This window comes from Schistocerca cancellata, chromosome 2 (assembly GCF_023864275.1).
Source record: "Schistocerca cancellata isolate TAMUIC-IGC-003103 chromosome 2, iqSchCanc2.1, whole genome shotgun sequence".
In the NCBI taxonomy this organism is placed as follows: Eukaryota; Metazoa; Arthropoda; class Insecta; order Orthoptera; family Acrididae; genus Schistocerca; species Schistocerca cancellata.
The window spans coordinates 351,316,322-351,340,849 of NC_064627.1; the positions used below are offsets into that span (position 1 = coordinate 351,316,322).

General features: G+C 43.3%; 1 protein-coding gene across 4 annotated transcripts in view; it reads left to right on the forward strand.

The window, feature by feature from the left end:
* The first annotated feature begins 1,266 nt into the window (after nt 1-1,266).
* LOC126145599 (suppressor of lurcher protein 1-like) overlaps nt 1,267-24,528 on the forward strand; it is a 579,327-nt gene continuing 556,065 nt past the window's right edge. For 2 of the 4 annotated variants that reach the window (XM_049915568.1, XM_049915571.1), the window contains exon 1: nt 1,268-1,317. The gene's annotated coding sequence lies outside the window, so the exon portion shown is untranslated. Of the gene's footprint in view, nt 1,318-24,528 lie in introns of all 4 variants that reach the window. The other 2 variants (XM_049915569.1, XM_049915570.1) reach the window with 2 other exon arrangements.

Here is a 24,528-nt window from a genome sequence, read left to right on the forward strand (position 1 = left end):
GATAATTTAGGTTAAGTAGTGTGTAAGCTTAGGGACTGATGACCTTAGCAGTTAAGTCCCATAACATTTCACACACATTTTTTTGTTCAGAACTTTCGTGTGATACTACTTTCCTGTAGACTATAGCATCATCGACAAACAGTCTAATGTCGCCGTCAATACCATCAATCGGATCGTTTATGTAAATCGTTAAAAGGAGCAAACCCATTACACTGCCCTGGAGCACACCTGAAGTTACACTTCTTCCTGTTGAGTCACCCCGTTCAGGACGACATACTGCATCCTGTCTGTTAGAAAACTATCTATCCAGCCAAGCTAGGAACGGCTTTATGAGGACTACGAGAAGAACGGAAGATCTGAAGTCGCACATTATCTCCCGCATAGCCTGGACGAAGCTAGATGGGTCAAGTGGAGGAACACCATTGAAAAACTGGGTTTTAGACGCTCTAGCAGAAAAGCATGGAGCCTTGTGAAGAAACTAGGAGACTTATCGTTAACATGTAGAGACACACACAGCTCCCTCTTGAAATTGCGATTTTTTTCACTAATTTTAAGTTGACAAATTATGGCATGGATGAACAGAAGCCGCGAGGAGCAGCCCCTCCCGCCAGTCCTCCCTAGGGCATGAGTGTGTGTGTTGTTCTTAGCGTACGTTAGTTTAAGTAGAGTACCGACCGATGACCTAAGCAGTTTGGTCCCTTAGGAATTCACACACATTTGAACATTTTTGACAAACAGGTGAGCTGAGCGACAGATTTTTCTCGTCAGCTGAAGTCCGAATTGCTTTTGGACAGTTAAAGCGCCATTGCAAAAAATGAGGTTCAAATGGCTCTGAGCACTATGCGGCTTAACGTTTTAGGACATCAGTCGCCTAGAACTTAGAACTAATTAAACCTAACTAACCTAAGGACATCACACATATCTATGCCTGAGGCAGGATTCGAAACTGCGACCGTAGCGGTCGCCCGGCTCCAGACTGTAGCGCCTAGAACCGCACGGCCATTCCGGCCGGTGCGCCATTGCAATAGTATTCGAGATGCCCTTGGTCACCCAGATGAGTAGAATGATAGCAGTCGCAAACGAAAGCATTTTTTTCCGTGCCCCTGGAAGCAGGTAAGCCGCAGAGTGAAGGCGCCGCGGGTTGTGGCTACTGTGAGGGAAGTAAGGCAGGGACGGCGCGAATGACATGGGCTGCGGCCGGCGCATGCGCCGTGCACGCAGCGGCGCTCCTCGGCGCGCCGAGGCGGCCGGACGGCAGTAGCCGCCGCGTAGCGCACCTGTGAGGGCGCTCTGCCGACCCTGCGCGCACTACGCGCGGTGAGTACGCGATCGCACGCCGCGCGCGCCACGCTCCTTCATCCACTGACAACTCCGTACTCCATACATTCGAAACCGATTACAGAAGCTGACTTCTGCTCTCTTCTCTACGTCAAAAACGTTCTATCACTGACAATGAAGCTTGTTTACTTTTGCCTTTCTTCTTTCTATTACGTCATATGGGAGCACCTCTGTAAACTCATGAAGACTATGCTTAACTTAGAAAAAGGTTATCACAATGACCGGTGGTAGACAATAATTGTTCCTTATCTGTAGGGGGCCATTGCGCTCGTTCACGCAAAATAACTCTCAACAAACATACAAATTTTTCTTTTTTTAAATTCTGTCTGTGGTACCATTTGTGGATAAAACAGTATATATATATATATATACGAATCATTTATTACACCTTCCGATACTCGAGTTCGTCGATCAGTTCTCTGATGCTTTCGCGCCTATTAACACTAGCAGCATCAACGCGTTTTACATAAGATGTATAAATATATGAGAGGGAAGGAGTATACTTTATGCCCACCACAAACGAGTTGTTAACCGTTGTTAACTTTTATTAACAACATACTTTCTAGACGATGTATAAGTAGGATCCACCACCTGACAATATCTTTTAGCTCAATATTAGCAATAATAACTCATTTTCCGTACAGTATACACGGAGGGTACGAGTACTTTACGACCAAAGCAAAAGAAAATTTAAAAAATACAAATTTCTTTAATTTTCATTGACTTTTTTTCATAACATACTTTCTCAGGACCTGTAAGGGTGCAATAAAGGTCCTGAACCACTAAATATTAATATGACATTCGTTGTGAACTGTCACTTTCACTGAAAAGTTTAAAACAATTACGGAATCTCGTATAAGAAATCATTAAAAACAATAAATAATTTTCCAACATTTTAAAATACAGAACAGCATAAAGTAACCAACCTTGGTACTGCGACGCTAAACGAACTTAAGGGGAAATGTGCTGCTCTTCTTTGAGTCTGCGGAATTTCATCTTTCAGTCGTATTTCGCAGTGGTCCCAGACTGATAATGGCATAATCAGGTGCTGCTCGGATGAAGGTTTTTAAGCTAAGCTATTCATCGGTGGACTGAGGATTCTTCCAGTGAATCTCCGTCTATCATCTGCCTTTTCTACTATTACATTTGCGTTCCACTTACGTCTCTCCTTGCGCATACTCTCACATATTTAGTGGCTGTGACTGATTCCAGTGACTGGTCATTCCCTCAGTTTGTAATGACATTTCGGCTATTGTGAGAGGTGTTAGTTATACATTATGAGTCGATGACAGGCAAAAATGAAAATCTGTAAACGGATATTTACTAAAGCTTAGAATTTCGAAAAACTGCAACTTCACTGACTTTTTTATATTTTATCGCCTAGTAATGTACAAATTATGCTCCTTTAATCTTCATTACAGAAATAATGATTACAGTAACCCAAAAGCCCTTAAGTGATCGGGACAGTTCTGCCTGCAGAAACCAAAAATGCAGAAAAATTCAGGAAATTTATTTTGTTCATTAATATATACTAAGCTTTGGTTGCAGCACTAGGAATTTGCATCTAGGAAAACTGAAGTCAAATGCTAAATGTTGTCATTATAAAATGGAGATGACTCCTTAAATATTTTGTTAACTCATCTGTGTATTTGCTCTTTCGCAGTTCATCATTTAAAATTGTACACTTATTTTTACGATCGCATTGGACTAGCTGCTAGTCTCGCGTATAACCAAAGTGAGACTGATTAATTTTTTTTTAATCTTCTTCCTCTTTTGATGACAAATGGAGCTGAGGCTGTAGCAGCGATAAAGATACCGTAGGAAAATACATCATGAAAATATCTTAACATTTCTGTAAATCAAGGAAGGAAATAGCAACGCCCTGTACCAGGGGCGAATGAAACTGCGTTCATTCAGTGGAAACCGCATATAAAACAGATCTCCACTTTTTTGTACATTACACGGACACACAGGAGTAGGCTTCTGTGGCCGTTGTCACTTTTAATAAAACTCTTCGGGCTATGTGACAGCACTGACAGTATGTAAAATTCTCCGACATTTCGGACACTGCTGCAAAGTCAGCAAAACACCCTGAGGAAAGCCATTTGTAACAGCCGCCGAAACATCGGACAGTTTTGCTTACTGACAATGCGGTCACATCCGCTGAAGAGTTTTATTGAAGCTGTACATATGGATGTAAACCATTCCGCAGGTTTTTTGAACATTAGCCTTCCAAGGAAAGACAAAATTGTGAGAAGCAGGCTCCAGACTTTCGTACCTAAATCGAAACAATTACTTGGGCTCAACACATTTATTTTGTGTAGAAATTTATAAGAGTAGCTCACAGGTTTTCGCTCTATTGCGTTACTTATGCAGTGTCACCAGTCTCTTACTTTCGTCCTTTCTTTCATCTTCTGTAGTCTATGTGTGTACTGTCATGTTTCATGAATAGTGAATTTTAGCTTTCATGCCATAAACATACGCAACACACAGCATACATTACGATATTGCAAAGAGATTCAAACAACAACAATTCTCTGATGTTCAAATTTACTAATACCATAATTCCATCTTTCGATGTCGGTCATGGATGTGTGTCCATGGTAGCCGTCGCTGCCGCGACCAAATGTAAGGACAATTTGTATTTAGCTTCATTTAATAGGAATGAAAACACGGTTTGATGTTTACTTTCATCCATGTGAATAGTTCGTCTCACTTAGTTCTCTGTGCATCATTTGGTAAGTACTAGGTTTTTGCCATTAATGATGAAAATGGAATCAGCGGTACTTTGGACGAAAGTTAAGGACGTAATGCTGAAAACGTTGAGTTGCAACTCACCATTCGTACGGCAACAATACAGACTGAGCCTGTTGCATCAAATCTAAATAAAACTCTTCGATTTCGTCGAAATCTTCCCAGTTCATTCGTGAGGAACAGCTGACAGCTATTACTTGACAAAGAATTTGGTGGACTTCATCCAAACCTCGAGATTTTGACCCAGATCTGACACGACAAGTAAACCAAAGATGTTTTACGCGCAGATGTCGCAGAGAGAAACCTCTGTATGAAGAATCCATAGGCTCTTACAAAAGATTATAGCTGTGGAAGAAACTTCGGGCTTCATGAAATATGAAAGTAAGGATCTTAAACAGGTAGCGATATGTGACTGGTTACTAAGTCAAGACTTAGTAGCCATTCACGTACAGCCAAGTGTAAAATGAACTGACTAGATCATACCGCGAGTCTTCTGTACAATACCGGTTGTCTTTCGTTAGCTATGAATGAGCATAATAATTACAATTTCTAAAATAAAATAATTTCAGTGTGAATTGCATTTCTGTTAAAAGTTGACCGTCTTATACTACCACACTCAACGTAAATTTCTTTTCAAAGTGATAGAGACGTTACTGTAACTTTGAACAAAAGCTAGAAGTATAACCAGAAGGAAAGCCTTCCAAACAGGAAGCGTGGTAACTTTGTTACGGAGTTTCTTAAACTGTGTGTAGCAAGGTCATTAGTATGGCTCCAGCAGTCCTTAAAAATACAAAGAGTCGCCAGTAGCCCCTTCGAAGTGTTTGCCTGAAAATTTTCCTACACAAGGTTATTGAAATAAATATTTCGTGACTAGTAGAAATGATCTGTATTTGTTTCCAGGTAGTACAAAGTCTCGTGTTCTAAAATATCCACAAGAGATAATTTTAATTAACGGTCCTGTATATAGTTTGACAGATAGTTAAAGTACGGCGAAATATGCGATGAATGAGATATTCCTTGTTTGGTAAGCGATTTACAAAAAATAAATTAAAAAAAAGGCTCTAGCACTATGGGACTTAACATCTGGGGTCATCAGTCCAATAGACATAGAGCTAATGAAACCTAACTAACCTAAGGACATCGCACACATCCATGCCCGATGCAGGATTAGAACCTGCGACCGTAGCAGCAGCGCGGTTCTGGACTGAAGCGCCTAGGACCATTCGGCCACAACGGCCGGCTATGCGATTTACAGCATGAGTAGTTCTGTGCGCAGTATTCATTCATAAGGCGTTCATTTACTGCCTCGCAGACTCAAAACCAGTAAGCTCTAATTGTCTTGTAGTTAATCTGCACTATTTTATTCTGCACTACTACAACAAAAGAGAATATAGAACGTTCTTTTACAAGGAATATTATGAAGTTGATTATTTCAATGATTACATTCCAGAGGGTAGCCTAAACTATTATCATCTAGGTTAGTGATTGTACTGTTAACAGCTATACAGCTACCAGCGGTGATCGGGTGATGCTCGAGGGGCGTTCAAAGGGTAATGCAAAACCTTTTTTTCTTTTTTCTAAAAGCTTGTTGGTTCAATTCAGGATTTCAGTTCACCATGTCATTCCCCATTCTAATGGCTACAAAACCGTTTTTCAGCAGAATCTTCGTTTAATGCGGTGGGCTTCCGCTATCTTGCTAGAAGGGCATGTATGCCAGCATGGTACCACTCTACTGGCCGATGTTGGAGCCAACATCTGACTGTGTCAATAACCTCTCCATCAGCCATGTACGGCTCCCTGCAGAATCCTTCATTTGGCCAAACAGGTGAAGTCGGGAGCTGCGAGAACCGGTCTGCAGGGTGGATGGGGAGGAACAACCAATGACATTTTGTGAGCGCCCGGGGGGGGGGGGGGCTTAGACACGTGTTAGACGTTGCATTGTCATGCAGAAGGAATGGTTCGTTTGCGATTTTCTGGCAATAAACACGCTGAAGCTTTTTCTCCTATTTCCTGGGGGTTGCAAAATGCACTTCAGACTTATCGTTACACCATAAGGGAGGACATCGAACACAATAACCCCTTCTGGGTCCTAGAAGACAGTCCTCACGACTTTATCTGCTGAGGGTTCAGCTTTGAACTTTCTCTTCGGAAAAGAGATGGTGTGGTGCCGCTCCAAGGATTACCGTTTTCCGGTTCGAAGTGATGCATCCATTCTTCGTCGCCTTTGATGATGTTGTCACGATCAGCCTCGTAACACGCAAGCAATTTTGCACAAATCGTCCTTCATTGCTCTTTCTGGTCTTCTGTTAGGCGGCGAAGAATACAGCAGGAGCCGGCCGTGGTGGCCGAGCGGTTCTACGCGCTTCAGTCAGGAACCGAGCGACCGCTACGGTCGCAGGTTCGAATCCTGCCTCGGGCATGGATGTGTGTGATGTCCTTAGGTTAGTTAGGTTCAAGTAGTTCTAAGTTCTAGGGGACTGATGACCTCAGATGTTAAGTCCCATAGTTCTCAGAGCCATTTGAACCATTTTTGAACACAGCTGGAACACACCTTCGAATACGCCAACTGATAGACGAGTGTGTCGCACTGTCAACGGAGACGTCCAGTTGAGCAACGAGGTGTTGGATTATGATCCGCCAATCACCTCAAATAAGAGTGTCCGTGAGTTCCAACGTTGCAGGAGTCAAAGATGGGTGCGGCCGGTCGGTACGCTGGAGATAGGACAGATTTGCGCCATCTTGCTCTCATGGTGACAGACGCCTCGCCAACGACTCACCGTGCTTTTGTTCACTCCTAGATTTCCATAGAAATTGTGCAGGCCCCTACGAATGCATGCGATGTTCTGATTTTCTGCCAAAGGAAGACATCATTTTGAAGCCTGTGTATAACGTCGCCATCTATCGGAACTTCATAAAACTATAGGGCCTGAAGCGGGAATATTCCAAGATGTCCCACAATAAGTTTCACGTTTTTCAAATAGAAATTGCCAGAGAAAAAGATTTTGTTGCGTTGGTTATTGAATGCCCGTTGTTATTTGGAGATAATGTTGTGGAGAGGACAATTTTACAGCAGAAGAAAATCATTTTTTGTATATTATTAATTGAATCTTCATTTTCCTGTTCCCTCTTTTCGCATTCCTCTCTCATCTATTTTACCCTTAATTTTCTCCAGTCCCTTGTGTGACCCACTTCCTTTTCGTTTCTGCCATTTATACCATTTCTATTGTTTAATATTTTTCACCTCCCATCGTTGGTTCCCACTGGCGACGCAGTGTGTAAGAAACTGGACTCCAATTCCAGAGAACGGCTGTTCAAATACCAGACTTACGATTTCCGTCCTCACCCCAAATCGTTTAACGCGAAAGCAGTCATCGTTTATCAGAAAGTGATAGAGCAAGTTTCCTTCCCTATCTTTTACCTATCCCGGTGAATGCTTCATCTCCAATGACTTTCGAGATGCATTTATCTCCTTATCTTCTTACGCTCATTTCCTCTATATTTATTCCCTTTTCGTTTCCTCTCACTACCTTCTTCTTGTCACGAACACGTCAAAGAGTAGATTCAGTTGCAAATTTCGAAAGCTTTTCTTTGTTTTCCGCTCTGGTACCATTTCTTCGCGACGTATGTTTTGTCGTATGTGTGTATATTGAGGCTGACATTCCGTTAGTAATTTCTAGTACCGTTCTTCTGCGGTTCACGACAGTGAAAGGAGAGGGTGAAACCCGATGCCGGCAGGTAATACTAGAATAGTGGCACCGACGCTGTTGGTTTTGAAACCCATATTCGATTAACGGATCTCCACCAACTACGCCACATGGCCCCACTACGTAAGACACTGAGGAATGGGTTGAAATTTAATCCCGGACATAGACGCAAAGCCAGATGATCCGGTAAATATACCATTCCCGACTTCGCCAGTGACGTCACTAGGACTTGTCAGTGACTGAATCCAAGAATTACGTATTTGAGTTCTCAAACTTATCGTCTGGCTATTATTATACGAAAAAGCCCACACAGTGAGTAATTTCACCTGTTACACATTGTTCTCAACGACAACGACGAAAGTTAAACAGGTTTACCTAATAAAATAAAAAATAATGTAGATCCGTATGCGTAGTTTACGTTATTCTTTTTTAATGTTTTATAATAAATATGCTGTAAACGGCTGTTGCTTAGTCTTATACTGGAATTCTTTAGTGCAATGTAAAGAACTGACGACATGTGGCGTTCTCATAGTGTGATAACTGTCACCTATCAATGAAGTGTCACTGCTCATAAATATGATGTATGGGATGTACTCCGATACAACTGCTTCATAAAAGCATCAATACGGAAACATGGTTATACTCAAGGAAATTTAGTCGAAGGCTAATTACGTACTAAAAGATCATTTGTCGAAATAATGAAGCAACTATGAACATAGGAATTAAATTACCATCATCTTTAACAGCATTCTCATGTTTCAGCAATAATGGAAGTAAAACTATCCTCGTCGGAAGTCATGGGCCAAATTATAATTTATTTTTCGTAAGGCATTTCAATGCTATTCGATTACAATGATCCGCTAAATAAGATTAAAAAAATAAAAGCTTCTTTTAAAGAAAAAGATGCAAATATTTGTTTCATAACTCAGCTTAATGAACAAATATGAACCGTACAACAATCACCGCACCTTTTTGCGGACTACCGTTTACAGAAAGCATAATTAACCGAAAACATAATTTCAACCATTATCAACCAATTAGGAAAAATTCAACGAGTCGGAGCTGGATTTAAAACATTTCCAAAAGTCATTATTACTAAAGTTTCCTTTAGAACACCACTGAGTCGTTTCAATTTGTTGCCTTATTGCCAACAGAATTCCGTTTCAGGATCTTCGATCGACGTTTGTTGAATTTCTTACCTGACGTTTCATCAGCGTGAGTGGCAAGCATTGTCAAAGATTCAGCCTCCCCACTCAACGAAAGGTGAAACTTTGACAATGCTGGGCATTCGTACTAGGGAAACGTCAGGAGCTTAGTAAACAAAAGGTAGTGGAAGATCCTGAAACAAAGTTCCACAGGAAATACATCGAAGTTTACTTTAGTGCAGTCATAGTGTCGGAGGAAGATTACCAACCTCGTTGAATCTATAATCCCTGGCTGTTGAAAGTATTCTAGTGTTAACTTCTACTGCTTCATCAATAACTGAATCCTTGTGTGCAGAAGCGTGAGACAAGATTTTAGTTTCATCAAAAATTATTCTATGATTATTTGTAAGACTGCGCTCTAGAACTGCTAATTTCTCTAGTTCTCGATTTTTTTGAATGTTTCTTTGGTATTCTGCACAACGGCCGGCAGGGTTACGACTACACAGTCTAATGTAGTTGTTATCTCGCTGACAAGGAATCTATACTTCGCGTACCCAGAAAACGATACTATCTTCAACGGCGCACAGAATCTGTGTCTTCTTAAGTGGTAGGAAAATTGGTGCTATATCATTTCTCCCAGGACTGTTCAACGCAGAAGGGAAGAAGTACAATAGGTAGATCAAGTAATTGAACATGATGTTCGCATTGTTAGTTTCTTATGGAGCGTACTCCACGTAATTAATCTCGGAATTCTTGCCGACTTTGTTAAAAACAGTTTTAGTTTTGTATTTTAATGTACGTAAAATAGTTCTCTTATGAACTGACTGGAGAACGTTATGTGCGCTGAGGTACTTCTCAGTGTGCGTCGGATTGCAATACGCTGCACAACGTATATAGACTAAAAAATAATCCCCATTCTCCTACTGGAGCGCCAAATATACACACATCAAAAGAAAGTGTTGCATCACCACGTTTCCCAGAACTGAAGATAGACATCAACTGTGGATATTGTATCACAGAAACAGTAACTTTGACTGTTCACAGATGTCACTAAAACCGCCCAAGGTTGTAACAACCATGCATGAGCATCGCCTATTAGAAGGGAGTCCGACAACCGATCAGTTCCAGTCATTCCACCAGGAAGGAGGTGCACGACTCGTGTTGTCTGTAGTTCAACCATGCCTAGACGGTCAATACCACGGTTCGATCGCGACCGCATTGTTACTTTGTGCCAGGAAGGGCTTCTCAATAAGGGAAGTGCCCACGCGTCCCGGAGTGAACCAAAGCGATGTTGTTCGGACATGGAGGAGATACAGAGAGACAGGAACTGTCGATGACATGTCTAGCTCAGGCCTCCCAAGGGCTACTACTGCAGTGGACGACCGCTTCCTACGGATTATGGCTCGGAGGAATCCTGACAGCAACGCCATCATGTTGAATAATGCTTTCCGTGCAGCCACAGGACGCCGTGTTACGACTCAAACTGTGCACAATAGGCCCCTTGATGAGCAACTTCACTTCAGACGCCCATGGCGAGATCCATCTTTGCAACCACGACACCACGCAGTGCGGTACAGATGGGCCCAACAACATGCCGAATGCACCGCTCAGGAATGGCATCACGTTTTCTTCACCGATGAGTGTCACATAAGCCTTCAACCAGACGTGTTTGGTATTTGGAGGCAACCAGGTCAGACTGAATGCCCTAGACACACTGTCCAGCGAGTGCAGTAAAATAGAGGTTCCCTGCAGTTTTTCGGTTGCATTATGTGGGGCCGACGTACGCCTTTGGTGGTCATTGAATTCGGAAGGAGCCGTAACGGCTGTACGATACGTGAAAGCCATCCTCCGACCGATAGTAAAACCATATCGGCAGCACATTGCCAAGGCATTCGTCTTCGCGCCCCCATCGTGCACATCTTGTGAATGACTTCCTTCAGGATATCGACATCGTGCGACTAGAGTGGCCAGCATGTTCTCCAGACATGAACCATATCGAACATGCCTGGAATAGATTAAAAAGGGCTGTTTGTGTACGACGTGAAGCACCAACCACTCTGAGGCATCTACGCCGAATCGCCGTTGAGGAGTGGGACAACGTGGAACAACAGTGCCTTGATAAACTTGTGGACAGTATGCCACGACGAATACAGGCATACCTCAATGCAAGAGGACGTGCTACTGGGTATTAGGGTACTGGTGTGTACAGCTATCTGGACCACAACTTCTGAATGTCTCGCTGTATGGTGGTACAACATGCAATGTGTGGTTTTCTTGAGCAATGAAGAGGGCGGAAATAATATTTATGTTGATTTATATTCCAATTTTCTGTACAGGTTTCGAACTCTGGGAACCGAGGTGACAAAAAACTTTTTTGATGTGTCTAACTAAGGAAACGCAATAGGTGTTGTGCAGATAATTTAGAGCTCTGTATCTGTGATCAAAGCTGCATGTTGCATGAAAATAATGTGTAAAAATTTATGAATTATCAATATCTGTATATCTTCTTACAAGTTAGAACTTTTTTTCCTCGGAACAGACTCGTAGACATACAAAACTTTATAGACAGTGATCTTGCCCTTGTTCCAGTAGCACAAATTCTGGTTCACTTTACGCATGAAACTTGAAACTGGAACTGGTACCAGAGGGCTCATGTAGCGACACCGCTCGTTTTCTATAATATGAACGATTTTCTTTTCAGCCTGTGCGCATTTTCATGTAACCATAAACAGCTCAGCTATTCTTTTACCTCCCGACGTCTGGTAAGCTTGATGTCCTGCGTAAGTCGTTTCTGAATGCGTATTAAAGACTGATACTTGACTTTCGATATGACATCGCTCAGTCGACTTGCTTTTAAATTTATCTATTTATTTCTTCATGCAACTTCCATTTGTCTTCATGAGATGGGGCGGAATTTGTTTCAATTCTTTACACCTAATAAAAATTGGTGAATTAAGGATATAAGGAGAGATGATTCTGGCGCTCTGCTTCAGTCTCTTTTTCTGGACGTGCATAACCAATAAGAGATGGTACTGATCCACCATGATACACAAAACAGGTCAGAACACTCTTGCAGAAGCAACGGAAAAGGCATGCCAAATTTAGAAGAACGCAAAATCCCCAAGAATTACGAATTTCTTCAGAAGCTGGAAGTTTAAAAAAATCTTCAGTTCTTCAATGCGAGATGTTTTAATAGTGCCTATAACGAAACTCTGTCTCTAAATCTGGCACAAAACCCCAAGAGAGTCTGGTCTTATTTCCAGCAGCAAGACGTAGTCAGTACCTTCGCTGCGTGACAGTAATGGTAATGTTATTGATGGCAGTACCACTATAGCATATTTACTAAAAACGGGTTGCGAAAAGACGAAGTAAATGTTCCATAATTCGAATCGAGGAAAACTGCCACCAAGAGTAACTTAAATGTAGATGTTGTCAGAATATGAAGTAGCTTATATCACTTAATAAAGACAAGATGTCCGGTACAAACTGTATATCTTTTAGGTTCTTTTCGGAGTAAGCTGCTACAATAGCTCCATATTTAACAATCATATCAGAATATGAAGTAGCTTAAATCACTTAATAAAGACAAGATGTGCGGTACAAACTGTATATCTGTTTGGTTCTTTTCAGAGTAAGCTGCTACAGTAGCTCCATATTTAGCAATCATATGCAACCGCTCGCTCGTCGAAAGATCCGTATCTGAACCCTGGATCATTGCTCATGTCACATCAGTACCGAATAATGGAAATATAATCCACTGAATCACAGACTCATATCACTAACTTCTATTTGAAGTAGGATTTTTGAACATATACTGTTTTTAGTCACTATTAATTACCTAGAAGGAAACAATTTATTGACCAGTAGCAGTTGACTAAGTAATGAAAAATGTGAAGTCATCCACATGAGTTCTAAAAGCAATCCACTAAATTTCGGTTACACGATACGTCCCATAATTCCAAAGGCTGGAAAGTCAGCAAACGGCTTTGGGATTACAATTACAAATAACTGAGAACTGAGACAATCAGATACACAATTTTATGGGGGAAGCAAAGCAAATACTGCGATGTATTGTCAGACCACACATAAAATGCAACGAGGGTACTAAAGAGACTGCTACAACATGCTTGTTCGTCTTCTGTGGGGTATTGCTGCGCATCAGATGGGATTGACGGAGGACAGCTCCTGTTGTACTATCGCTAAATATGGGAGAGAGTGTCTTGGCAATGATACGTGGCCTGGGGTGGCTGTTATTAAAACAAAGATGGCAGCTTCTTTCCATGAAATTTCAGTCATCCCCTCAGAATGCGAAAATGTTTTATTGGAGCCCACTTACATATGGGGAAATAACTATTATAATAAGATAAAAGAAACAGAGCTGTCAATGAAATAAATTTTCGTTTCTCCCAAGCACTGTTCGAGGGTGGAACGATGGAGAAATAACTTGATGTTTCGATGAACCCTCTGCTACCCACTTCATTGTGAATTGCACATTATAACGGACAATTCTTTATCCAAATCTTTGCTTTGAGGGTACTGCACAGTCAACTCACCGTGAATACTTCTTTGCGGGCATAAAATGAAAAGATAGAGGTAAATCGGAACCTTCATTGCTCGGAAGATTTCTTACGCAAATGTGGAGCAATACATGCAAGCGTCTCTCTTAGGACTGTACAGGTTGGTTTCTGTGTTACTTCTGATAACGAGAGTGTGCTTCGAAAAAGTCGTAGAAGTACTGACGTCTAGGAATGACAAATTACAGTCTATCGAAGATACTGCTTTTATCCCTTGATGACATGACGTGAATATTCCTGTTTCCGCTTTTTAGATCGGGAGGTATTCTAAGTGACAGACTTTCTATACTTTAAAGATTTTCTTCACTGTATTCACAAATTAATACGAACGACATTTTCTTGGTTGTGTCAGTACTGGTATAGAGACTAAAAGCTTCATGTTCAAACGTTCATCACTGTACATCAGAAGGCAGAAGTAGTAAGGTGAAGAAAATTATTCGAACTCTTGCTGTTGTGATGGAGAATCAGTAGCTAAGTAATTAGGAAGATTCAGTTCTTATTCAATAGCTCTCAACTGTTTGAGAAAGATGAATCATAACTAGAAGTCGTATCTTATGGGTAACAAAGCTAATGAATTTGAACATCACCATCGTTACTTACGAAATGCTAACTTCAGCTACAGTGATGTCGCAGGAAATTCATATGGTTCCTCCATCAAGGGTACCCGATTTTTCAAAATATAATCTCTGTATAAGAACAGCTGATCTATTTCACAAATGATTGCTGTTTCAAAGCATTTTATTAAACACATTGCCAAATAAACGTTTCGTCTTAGTCCCATGATCTAATGAGCGAGTACCAAACACATTAGCTGTACAAGAAACCATTGTCGCGACTAGGGAGTCGAACTTATAGATTTTTTATCTCTTCCCGACGCCATTCTTTATGTATCGGATAAACTGAAAGAAATTGGAGTTTTCAGCAACAGGGTCGAAAATTAGCTCTCTAATTAAGGTTAATGTAAAATAGTTTCGCTTTGTAGATTGCCTCACCTTGCGAATTGATAAAGTAACATTTAGGCAGTCTAAGTGACCATCAACGATAGGAAGTGTACGTTGGTTTATCATTTTGTAACATGACTCGGTGTACAGCGGAGAAGTGTTTTCTGAAAACTGATGACGACCAGACGACCTACTAATGTACGTAGTTAGAGTCCCAGGAACGACAGAAAACACTACAATTTGATGTATTGTACTGATACAAAATATTTGAGATAATTCAGTATTATATTTGTGTGATTTTGGAGCTATACATCACATCACACCGTCACCTTGATAACAGTGATTGATGTAACACCACGCTGTACCAAGTCGAACTGGGCTTGAACGACAGATATACACTCCTGGAAATGGAAAAAAGAACACATTGACACCGGTGTGTCAGACCCACCATACTTGCTCCGGACACTGCGAGAGGGCTGTACAAGCAATGATCACACGCACGGCACAGCGGACACACCAGGAACCGCGGTATTGGCCGTCGAATGGCGCTACCTGCGTAGCATTTGTGCACCGCCGTGGTCAGTGTCAGCCAATTTGCCGTGGCATACGGAGCTCCATCGCAGTCTTTAACACTGGTAGCATGCCGCGACAGCGTGGACGTGAACCGTATGTGCAGTTGACGGACTTTGAGCGAGGGCGTATAGTGGGCATGCGGGAGGCCGGGTGGACGTACCGCCGAATTGCTCAACACGTGGGGCGTGAGGTCTCCACAGTACATCGATGTTGTCGCCAGTGGTCGGCGGAAGGTGCACGTGCCCGTCGACCTGGGACCGGACCGCAGCGACGCACGGATGCACGCCAAGACCGTAGGATCCTACGCAGTGCCGTAGGGGACCGCACCGCCACTTCCCAGCAAATTAGGGACACTGTTGCTCCTGGGGTATCGGCGAGGACCATTCGCAACCGTCTCCATGAAGCTGGGCTACGGTCCCGCACACCGTTAGGCCGTCTTCCGCTCACGCCCCAACATCGTGCAGCCCGCCTCCAGTGGTGTCGCGACAGGCGTGAATGGAGGGACGAATGGAGACGACACGGATGCACGCGATGAGAGTCGCTTCTGCCTTGGTGCCAATGATGGTCGTATGCGTGTTTGGCGCCGTGCAGGTGAGCGCCACAATCAGGACTGCATACGACCGAGGCACACAGGGCCAACACCCGGCATCATGGTGTGGGGAGCGATCTCCTACACTGGCCGAACACCACTGGTGATCGTCGAGGGGACACTGAATAGTGCACGGAACATCCAAACCGTCCTCGAACCCATCGTTCTACCATTCCTAGACCGGCAAGGGAACTTGCTGTTCCAACAGGACAATGCACGTCCGCATGTATCCCGTGCCACCCAACGTGCTCTAGAAGGTGTAAGTTAACTACCCTGGCCAGCAAGATCTCCGGATCTGTCCCCCATTGAGCATTTTTGGGACTGGATGAAGCATCGTCTCACGCGGTCTGCACGTCCAGCACGAACGCTGGTCCAACTGAGGCGCCAGGTGGAAATGGCATGGCAAGCCGTTCCACAGGACTGCATCCAGCATCTCTACGATCGTCTCCATGGGAGAATAGCAGCCTGCATTGCTGCGAAAGGTGGATATACACTGTACTAGTGCCGACATTGTGCATGCTCTGTTGCCTGTGTCTATGTGCCTGTGGTTCTGTCAGTGTGATCATGTGATGTATCTGACCCCAGGAATGTGTCAATAAAGTTTCCCCTTCCTGGGACAATGAATTCACGGTGTTCTTATTTCAATTTCCAGGAGTGTATTTAGGTGATTCCACGCTCCTTCAACTTTTACCGGTGTGTGGCTAGCGGTGCCATGCCACTCTCTCAGCTATCTATGACTAGATGTTTCCGTTAAGTACGAGCTCTTGCTGACCAGTGCACAGTAGAAAGGCCGTACTGGGTAAGGACAGTACGAACATTGTACAGTCCTTCGTTCTAATTTTTGGAGACAACGCCATGGAGACTTCGACCATCGTTCACACATCAGAGATAAGTGATGTTGTCCAAATTATCGACCATGAGAATCAGAAATGCTTACTCATTCAATCTCGCCATGTGCTGAGACTGAATGTTCTTGAAATATATGATGGTAACAGTCTTCCTGAGCAGAGTCTCCATACGTGGATAAGCACATAATAATGCTCTACGCGATATCATAACTCGTCTGAAAAGACGGCGAGGTACCACTCATGTCTGCAGTGCTGACGTTGCGCCAACTACTTTTAGAGCGCTTGTCTCAGTTGCCGCATCGGAAGCTCACCATGAATAATCCGATGATATTCCAGACATAGTTTTTGCACTGTGTGTAGTTTCACTTTATACGAGTATATGCTGTCTGCTCTGTCTTGACGTGACCAAAAGTACAAACACCTTATTTTATCCCGTGGCCACTCAAATACATGTACGAAGATTTTAAAGACGTTCAGCGCATTTGAGCATTGAAATGAATCAATAGTAACACGTGACAATTTTTGGAGCACTGGGACTCGAACCCGGAATTTCCACTTAACGCCAGCGCTCCCTTAACGGCTCCGTCCACCCGAGCACAGCCATATCGACACATGTATGGTGTAACGAGTATAACTGCAGTTATTGTCGTATGTTGTACCTTAATATGTACACACATTAGCGTGTCGGTTGTTTACTTTCCGTGTGGATTAGTCTTCCCACAATCACGTTGCAAAATTTATTACATGATGTTTTTTGCATAGTTGTAACTGCACTACTAAGTGAAACATGGCTGTCAGTATAGACTAACAATTTTTCATCTGCATATCCACACTTCAGAACCTGACCTTCGGCATAGGGGAAAATGTTCATTATCTGCTTCCTCTTGCCACACACGTACTTAGAGGTACTAACCAACTTAGAAACGGTACCCCTGTAGTCCTGATAGCTATAGTTATTAGTCTTAAATTCAATTAAATACTGAAGTAATATTGTTCAGTACACTGTCCTCACCCGCCAATAAAAATATCTGCACTCATACCGATTACACTCTGTATCAGAACCACGAACTGCGAGTAAGGAGTTCAAGACTTCAAGTGGATGTGACGCTACATCAGTAGTGTTCGTCAGGCTGGGAATCTGGGTCGGATGAGAAGTGTGAAATGGAAAATCCTGATTCGAGTGCCAGTCTGACACAAATTTCATCTGTTACCATTGAAAGATGCCAATGCCCAAACATTATTAAAACAACATCATTAAAACCTTTGAACAAAGGATCTTACCTTGTTGCGCATAAGCCACTTCCTTAATCAAGGTTCTTAACATGATCTACTGGCCTGCGAGGCTGAATGAACGATGTGTCTATACTCTCGGGCACTAGCTGTGTGGGTGAATAGTCCTGCATGATGGTTGAGTGGAGCCCTCCTGGCCCATTGAGTGCATATTCACGTGACAGTCCTGGGATTATTATCAACAAGAGAATCAGCGTTGCAGAATGAGCTCATAATCTCTATCCTGTCGATGTGGAAGTTCGACACTTGCTGATACATTTTCTCATGGGGCATAACAAACAACGTTAAAATTTTATTTCCGAATGAGTGAACAAAAAATGCCGCGCTTGGCGGTCTACATGCGACTACTCACCACAATTCAAGACATAATTTTATCTAGCAAAACCTAGTCCCGCCAATAGGCTTAACAGAAATGCGATTAAAAATGAGGTTCTGGCAACGCTCTAACTGCGCGCAGCGTGGCCAAAAGCAGGTAGGATGAACTCTGTGATGTGCTGGCGCTGTCCTGTTAGCTCAGTGAAACGAGGCAATGCCGTGTGGAACGCATATGCAGGCTCGCTGTTGATCGAGTCCCATTCGCACCAGAAAGTTTTTCTGTTAGAGCATCAAATTATATTCGGTCTACGCCTCCACAGCGCAGTACCTTGCGTACTTATTTCTGTTCATGTTACCTTCATTTAAATATTAAGACAGAACGTGATCTCCTCTCAGATGTAAACGACCACTTTGTTTCGTCCATGAAACAAAGCTAAAAGAAAATTATAGTGGATACAGTAACATCGTCTGTATCGAATGAGGTACAAAAAATACAATAGGAAGGATGCACTAGATACAAATTATGCTACACACACTAATTCCATTCTGTACAATAGACTTACAGGATTATTTTCACAGAGCTGGTATGTACATGTTCGAGAAACGTTCACATTACAGGACACGTTCGAAGCGACCCCCTTGCTTCTGCAAACACATCACCACTCTCTGTATCGTACTTTGCTAGACGCTACGCAATACACTTGCATCCGCGATTGCAGAATCGGCATGCACACGAATGATTAGGTCGTGTCCATCCACGGGTGGAGCACTACAGACTTGTTCCCTTAAATTTATTTCCCCGCAAATAAATAAAACAGTCCGGATAATGTGGATGTCAGAACATTGAATCTCCACTGCACTAAATTTCGCTGGAAACGCTTCAGAATGGTCCAAATTGCTCTAAGCACTATGGGACTTAACATCTGAGGTCATCAGTCCTCTAGTCTTAGAACTACTTAAACCTAACTAATCTAAGGACATCACACACATCCATGCCCGAGGCAGGATTCGAACCTGCGACCGTAGCAGGCACGCGGTTCCGGACTGAAGCGCCTAGAACCACTCGGCCACAACGGCCGGCAGAAACACTTCATTTTAATAGTTACGCGCTTTCATTCCAAAGTGTGGCATTGGACCATCATGCTGAAGCCATAGCTGCCCCCAAACAGCAAGTGGAATGTGTTGCCCCGTCGGACGACTTTCGTTACAAATTGTATCGAGCAGACGGATGTATAAGGGTTTCGAGTATGCTAACGCGTGGGGCAAAGTGTTGAAAAGAAAGTTATGATACAAGGGCGAATCCAACTTATCCTCCCACCATTCAGTCCCACAGGCTGATGCCAAAAAGCTTGCCTGAAAGCCACGTTCGCGGTTGACATGTGGGTTATGTTCTTACTAATAATAGCTGTTGTGGTCGCTGAATATACGTACCTCCAAGAATGGAGCTAGATGCATCAGTCCCTATCACGTTATTTATAAAGTGTCCAATATCTTCCATCATCCAGCTGGTGTAAAAGCAATTCACAAAACCGTAATCATCGAATACCGTCTTCTGACCGTTGGTGTTGTGTTAATGACTAATGATGTGGATGCAGTTCTTCATCGTGAAACACTACAACATCCTGTCTTCGAGATATTTGTAACTGCCCTGCAATATCACAGGTGCTTCGCCCAGGTGTTGAATGGTTTCAAGAATCGCATCTTCAGTTGTAGAGTACGTTTAGTTCTAGGACAACTTCAGTCCATTACATATTGGTTCCGGAAGAAGTTGCTCTAGGTGACGATAAACATACTAATCACGATGGTACCTTGAGAGTACCGTGCAGCATACGCATGAGGAGAATAAGCATCTTGGTTATCGGATGCACCCAGCACCAAAAGCGTATCGACTTAGTTATCGTTTGTGCACACCGTCGGGAAGCCGCCTTGCATGTCTTTGACAGGACCAGATATGAATGTGCAATTGTGCATTGCGCGGTAGGTAGAGACATGCATGCAGTTTAATGGATCCCACTATCATGTGACAGTCTATTGTCAAATGACAAAATCAGGTCCTGGTTATAAACGGCGAGAGCAAGGGAACGAACATCTACAAGAAAAAAAAAAAAAGAGAGCCATGAATTCGAACTCTAGCACCACGTACGCCCAGCGTGTGGTTCCCCTTTGATTCTGAATTATAATACTTATAATAACTCAATGACGGCGAGAAGCAGTTCGAGAACCTGCCTTATGCGATTGTTGCGAAATGCTGATTATTCCGTATCCAAGACTAAAATACATTTTATATCAATTTGACGTGTTCTGCATTACACCTTGAAGGTCAGCAATGTACACGAAACAGTAGCATTGACATACTAATATGAGAGGAACAATATTCAATTCCTCGGTAAACCATGCCAGCTTCATTGGCTTTTCCTGAAGAACGGCATCTCGCCTGCCGTTCTTTCGTCGTTATCTCACTGTATGTGATTCCTCTCTTTCTCCCGCCCTCCCCATCCCCATAGAATCACCTTCGATCTCAGTCACTCTCTCTCTCTCTCTCTCTGCTCTCTTCGTGCTGTTTTATTTGCCTCACACTGGTTATAATTCACAAATCACCGCTCGCTGGCGTTCGGTTCACCCTTACACCAATATATATACTGCACACGTAAATGTGCTGCCCGCTGAAACGGCGTCATATAATCTCCGCTCGCGCCGTAGGGGCCGTTTTGTGAAATGTGAGTTTCCGTCCGCCCCGGGCTGTGTGTTATTATTGTTAGCTGAATTACAGAACGGCGGGTAATAAAAGCGGCAAAAATGGCCTCGGTATTCTTAATTATAGCCGCCGTTGGAGCACAGCGGTGCGGATGTCTTGGGATGAGAAATGAACAAACTCTTTTTCTGCGTTCTCAGTACTACAGCTATAGCAGCAAGGATAACGTAGCTTCGCTTTGCTTACAGTGAAATATTTTTGGCACATTCACTACGCAGCTTTTGATCTTTTTGAAGACCGACCTCTAGTGTACTTCATTATGCGTTTATCTCCATACAAAATTATTTTTAGGGTTCCGTTCCTCGTTCGGTAAAAATGGATCTTCTGTAGGATCCTTTTATTGTCCGTTCGTCTGTCTGTCTGCTGGCCTCTCAGACTGTTATGACTCCTTTCTTCAGGAACGGATTAGGGTAACAATTTGCAGCAACTCGCAGACGTCCGCGGGTTTGCGGCCATTTTGTTTGTTACGCAGGGAGGGAGGACTTCTTTTATTTTTCATTAATGTACGATGTGTTATTAGTGTTTTCCTACCACAAGGAACGAATTGTGCGAAATAACATTGGTGTGCTTCCGTCTTTAACTGAAAATAAAATCTCGTTTGGAAAACAGATGTTTCAGCCTTCGTTCTAAGCTGACTTTCATCTCTCAACGATGTGAAACGTTACTAGAAAAGACCTATGGCTCCATGCTAAACTGTATGTCTCCATTCCCCGGATGGATAGTAGGATTCGTTAGGGAGACGCAAGACGTCGAAGTAGCATCCAATAGTGAGACCTGCTCAAGGCCATAGAATCGCATGGAATTATTATATTCACCTACATGCATTATTAAGTTTGTACGGAAAACTCTCAGAGCGCGAAGCCTACTCGCACATGTTCGGTTTCTTTATGACTTTGAAGTCCATTGTAATGTAATCGAGCACCGTATCCGGTATATACGTATACACGTTATTTCATATGAGTAGCTCTTTGGGGTGTGAAATGCATGCTGCCTTCAAAGCGATTACCACGTGGGTTATTTCTTTCGCGCTGATGTGGCATTAAAATTCATTATACAACTTAATCATTTCGTAGTGCTAGTTTACGTAGAATGGCATGTAAGCTAAAAGGGGAAGTTTCAGGTACAAGGTATAAACATGCAGTTTCCAATGCTCAGCTGGTTGCTTATCACATTTTTTACATCTGACAATGATTTGTTAATGTGGAAAATGCTGAGTTCCATCGTCGTTCATATTATTCCCTAAAATGTAGGTTCCTCCTATGACTACTGGGTAGGCTGATATGTCGGAGGAAAACAGTGGCATATTACGTCCAATACTACGCCGCCTTGTAGAGAAATTTGGTCATAAAAGCGAGCTACCGCTTGAGGAGGATTAACATACACAAACAATTCGCAAAATACTTAGTATTCTCAGTGTAATATACTGGGTGTCCATAAATGAAGTTCCAGGTCTTTAAACGCTATAGAAACAGAAGCGCTGCTCAGAATGTCGTTACATTTGAACAGCATATTATTGATGCAGGGAAAACGTCATGGCACAAAAAGAAATTCACGAAAATGTGACCAATAAATGGCACTATAGGCATCAGTATATGCATGCCGACATACGCGTGGAATCCGAGAAGCCAAGCTTGATTCTGTCCTCGAAGGGTCGGGTGCCGCTGGTAAAGCTCTTTTAAAAGAACGGTGACCGTGCGCCGCTAGCCCTCCAGATGTTCCACATACTCAAGGATTAGAAAATGGCATTGGTCCGACGGCGGCTAAGAGTCTGGACGAAATGATTATAAAATTCGGAAAGACAGTTTCTTTTGAGGTGAAGTATGGCCGAGGGAGGAGAGCAGTTGGTCTGTAGTGTCCCGAAGATGTGACCACAGCATTGCAGGATGGGTCGGCGGTATTGTACGGGCGTGCAGTTCACGGGGAATTTTCCGAAAGTTGTAAATGCCTGCTACCACGGAGCATAAAATCCTCCGAAACATCCTGCTTTGCTGTCCATACAATTGCTGACCTACCAGAAAAACAAACGTTCGCTCTGGAACATTTTGCTCCCATGGGAGTTGACAGTGAATAGCCACGGAACATTCTGCTGGCAGATGAAGCCAGTTTTCCAAGGATATGTCAATACGCAGAATTGCAGAATACGTGCAACGGAAAATCAGCAGGCACATTGGCCGGTAACAGTTCACGCCGCGAAGGTGACTGTGTGGTGCGGGTTGATGGCATCGTTTAGCGGAGAGCCGTATTTTCTCCAGGAGATGAGTCCTGTGGAACCAGTCACTAGTAAAACCCGTAAGAGTCTTTTGTGCACCAACGTCGTTCCAACCTTTCAACAACGTGATATGTGGCTAGGATCATTTTTATGTACGATGGCGCTCTTCTGCACATTGCGCAGCCAGTGAAACAGCTGCTGCAGAAGCATTTCGCTAATACTAGAATAATCAGCCGTCGTTTCTCAACAGCCTGGCCATCCAGGTCACCTGATTTTAATCCGAGTCCCTTAGACTCGGATTAAAGATGTTGCGCTTAGTGCTCCAATTACGAACGTATCTAAATTGAAGACACGCACTACGCAACGCATTCTGAACGTGACCCCCAAAGTATTATGGGCTTTTGAGGAACCTGCTGTTTCCTGAACACCGCTTGTGGCAGAAAACAGTGAACGGCATATTTATCATGTCTTCCGATAGTCTCACAACAATTAGCAACCGATATTATTTTCCTTCATATGCTGTTTCTGGCCACAGGAAAATTACACTGAAGAGTCAAGGAAACTGGTACACCTGCCTAAAATCGTGTAGGGTCCCCGACAGCACGCACAAGTGCCGCAACATGACGTGGCATGGACTCGAATAATGTCTGAAGTAGTACTGGAAGTAACAGACGTTATGAATCCAGCAAGGCATCCCAGATATGCTCAAGTCAGGAGAGTATGGTGGCCAGCAGAAGCGTTTAAACTCAGAAGTGTGTTCCTGGAGCCACTCTGTAGCGATTATGTACATGTGAGGTGTCGCATTTTTCTGCTGGAATGCATAATGAATATGAATGGATGCAGTTGATCAGACATTATGCTTACGTACGTATCACCTGACAGAGTAGTATTTAGACGTGTCAGGGGTCCCATATCATTCCAACTGCACACGCCCCACACCAATATAGAGCCTCCACCAGTTGAACAGTCCCCTGCTGACTTGCAGAGTCCATGGATTCATGAGGTTGTCTCCACACCCGTGCACGTCCGTCCGCTCGATACAATTTGAAACGAGTCTCGTCTGAGCAGGCAACACGTTTCCAGTCATCAACGGTCCAATGTCGGTGTTGAGAGGCCGAGGCGAGGCGTAAAGCTTTATGTCGTGCAGTCATCACGGGTACACAAGTGGGCCTCCGGCTCCGAAAGCCCATTTCGATTACGTTTCGTTGCATGGTTCGCACGCTGACTGTTGTTGATGGCCCAGCATTGAAATTTGCAGCAGTTTGCGGAAGGGTTGCATTTCTGTCACGTTGAACGATTCTCTTCAGTCGTCGTTGGTCCCATTCTTGTAGGATCTTTTTCCGGCCGCATCTGCCTCGGTGATCTGATGTTTTACCGGATTCCTAACGGTACACTTGTGAGATGGTCGTACGGGAGTATCTCCACCACTACCTCGGAGACGCTGCGTCCCATCGCTCATGCTCCTACTATAACACCACGTTCAAATTAACTTAAAT